Genomic DNA, 3,779 nt, shown 5'->3' with positions numbered 1-3,779 from the left:
AACTTAATCAGTTTGACAGAGTCATGGATGGAGGTGCAGCAGTTGGTGTACAGGGAGAAGAGCAGGGGGGAAAGTACACAGCCCTGAGGAGATCCTGTGCTTAAAGTCCGCATGTCTGAGACAATCTTCCCCAGTCGTACTCGCTGACTGCGGTCTGTGAGGAAGTCTGTGATCCACCTGCAGGTGGAGTCGGGCACATGGAGCAGAGAGAGCTTGTCCTGGAGCAGAGTGGGAAGGATAGTATTGAATGCAGAGCTGAAGTCCACAAACAGGATCCTAGCGTAGGTTCTTGGGGAGTCCAGATGCTGCAGGATGAAGTGGAGGGCCAGGTTTATGGCATCATCTACAGCATACATCTACCTGTTGGCTCTGTAGGCAAACTGCAGGGGGTCCAGAAGGGGGTTGGTGATGGACTTGAGGTGGGATAAAACCAGACGTTCAAAGGTCTTCATGACTACGGACGTCAGGGCCACAGGCCTGTAGTCATTAAGTCCTGTGGCGCATGGTTTCTTGGGGACAGGGACGATGATGGAGGACTTGAAACAGGCTGGGACATGGCATGACTCCAGGGAAGAGTTGAAGATTCCCGTGAAGACTGGGGCCAGCTCATCAGCACAGTGTCTCAAGGTGGCAGAGGACACGGAGTCACGGCCCGAGGCCTTGTGTGGATTTAGCCTCTTAAACAGCCTGTTCACATCCTCCTCCTGGACTGAGAGGGCAGAGGGGGCAGATGGGCAATCCAAAGTGGTTGAGTATATTGTGGTGTGGGGGTGGAGGATGGGGGGTGTGAGTCCATGACTTCAAAACGTGAATAGAAGTCGTTAAGGTCGTTAGCCAGTTTGAAATCTTCTGAACAATGAGGTGCTCTGGGCCTATAGTTGGTGATCTCTTTCAGCCCCCTCCATACAGTGGCAGAGTCGTTAGCATAGAACCGCTGCTTCAGACGAGCATTGTACTTGGATTTACCCTTTAACACCTCCCTGCTAAATTCATACTTTCCGCCTCTGTAGCTGACTCTGTCTCCCTCTCTGAAAGCAACCTCTTTCTGCTGGTGAAGCTGTCTGAGTTTTGGTGTGAACCAGGGTTTATCATTATTGAAAGTGATTCTGGAGCGTGATGGGATGATGCTGTCTTCACAGAAATGTATATATGACGTCACGGTATCTGTGTATTCATCTATACTGTCTGTAGAAGCCTTGAACTTGTCCCAGTCTGTGGTGTCCAAACACGTGCGTAGCTCCTCCACAGCTTCACTGGTCCACTTTTTATATGTCTTCACGACAGGTTTAGAGAGCTTTAGTCTCTGTCTGTACGCAGGGATCAGGTGAACCATCTGAGAGTCCTAAAGCCGCACGGGGCACAGCACGGTAAGCACCACTCACTGTAGTGTAACAGTGATCCAACGTGTTCCCCTCTCTGGTCGGGCATGTGACAAACTGTTTGTATTTCGGTAGTTCATGATTAAGTTTCGCTTTGTTAAAATCTCCGAGGATTATAACAAGGGAGTCCGGTAAAGACCGCTCCATGTCCATAATCTGGTCCGCCAGAGCACGCTCAGCTTTGTGCACATCGGCGCTCGGTGGAATGTAAATAGCGGCCAGAAGAACGGCTTACAGTTAATGAAAATGTATTCCAGAGAAGGAGAGCAGTGTTGGGAAATCACTGTCACATTGGAGCACCAGGCGTTGTTGATATAGAAACAGACCCCTCCACCTTTCGTTTTACCTCCGGCAAGTTCCCGTTGTCTGTCCGCGCGGAGGAGCTGGAATCCCTCAAGATGGAGCGCACAGTCCGGGGTCTGTGTGTTCAACCACGTCTCGGTGAAGCACAACACACTAGAGGAGGAAAAGTCGCTGTTTCTTCTCATCAGCAGCGCTATCTCGTCCATTTTATTGGAGAGTGAGCGGACGTTGTAGAGGAAAATCCCAGGTAGGGGCGTGCGCGTCCCCCGTGTGCGAAGGCACACGAGTGCACCAGCTCGCTTCCCTCTTCGGTGGTGTCTCACTTTTTTGTTTATAAAGTGCACTAATAATGCAGCAGGCACTAGAAAAACTGGTGAAATGTCTGTAGGGGTTGTTGTTCTGATGTTTAGTAGCTCCTCGCGGCTGTAGGAGCACGAAGACACACGAATAACGCACAAAAACAAACAAAACAAAGAGCACCCGAACGCCAGGGCAGCCGTACGTGGCGCCATTTTGGATGACTCTTGGATGAGAGAGAGAGAGAGAAAGAGAGAGGGAAGGAGAGAGAGAAAGATAGAGATGAGAAAGACAGACAGAGAGAGAGAGATATAAAGACCTCAGAGAAGATCATATCAGCTCAGTGAAAGCTTCTATCCCATCATCAGAAAATGATTAAAACTGAAGATCTGTGACGTGTGTGTTTATGAGAGACTCCAGAATGTGTTGAACTATCAGCTAAATATGTTTACAGCTGCTACAAACGCAGAGAACAGAGTGACACAGCACCTTAAACACATCCCATGGAAATGGAGCGTTTATTTGATGTGTGTGCATGTGTATGTATGTGTGTGTGTATATATATATATATATATATATATATATATATATATATATATATATATGTAGAGAGAGAGAGAGAGAGAGAGAGAGAGACAGACAGACAGAGAAGGGGAGAGAGATAGAGAGAGATAGAGAGAGAGAGAAGGAGAGAGAGAGATAGAGAGACAGAGAGAGAGAAAGAAGGAGAGAGAGACAGACAGAAAGAGAGAGAGAGGGGCATTTCCAGGCCCAGGGCAATGTCCTGCTGATCGGAAATTTAAACGCCAGAACCGGCAACGAGAGCAACATCCTCGACTCTACTGGCAACAAATATATATTCAGTCAAACCTCCATCAACCTCAGCACCGTCAGCTCTCTGAGAAACAGTCCTGACCACGTCCTGAACAGGACCGGTAAAGAACTAGTCTACCTCTGTCAATCCTCAGGTCTGTATATCCTTAACGGTAGGATCCGAGGAGACTCTTTAGTGAGGTTTACGTACTGTTCAGCTCTTGGAGCTAGTTTAGTCGACTATGCGATCACTGACATGGACCCCTCCACTATTAGTGCATTCACTGTCCGACCACAGCTCCCACTTTCTGATCACTGTTTACCTTAAAACAATCAGTCAGCAACAAACCATGAAACATGAGCCCTGCAATAAATTCCAGTTAAACCATACATTCAGGTGGAATCATGACAACAAAGCAAAATTTAAATCTGCTGTCAGTTCATCAAAAATGACTAATCATATTAACAACTTCTTATCAGAATCATTTGAATTAAACCAATCAGGCATTAATAAAGCTATTACACTAATTCATAAAATATATTATAAATCTGCTAAAACTGCAGGTCTCAAACCAAAACAAACAGCTCTAAAGGAAGAATGGTTTGATGAAGATTGTAAAAGAATCAGAAAGGAATTAAGACACTTTTCAAACCAGAAACACAGAGAACCAAACAATCATCACATTCGATCAAATTACGCTGCAACACTAAAAGAATATAAAACATTTATGAAAAAACACAAACATTATAATCAATATCTACAGAAAACTGAAAACTCTATTGACCAAAATCAATTCTGGGAACTGTGGAACAACAAAAATCCACATAGTCTGGCCATAGAAAACCCAAACATTTGGAAAAAACACTTCAAAAAATTATATGAGCGATTATCACCTGATAGTCTTAATCTGGAACAACAAACAATTATAAAAAATTAAACATATTAGTGGTGGCACGGTGGCTAGCGCCATCGCCTCACAGCGAGGA

Source organism: Pygocentrus nattereri, chromosome 11 (genome assembly GCF_015220715.1).
Source record: "Pygocentrus nattereri isolate fPygNat1 chromosome 11, fPygNat1.pri, whole genome shotgun sequence".
Classification (NCBI taxonomy): domain Eukaryota; kingdom Metazoa; phylum Chordata; class Actinopteri; order Characiformes; family Serrasalmidae; genus Pygocentrus; species Pygocentrus nattereri.
The sequence above is the reverse complement of the archived record's forward strand: the minus strand, read 5'-3'. Positions refer to the sequence as shown.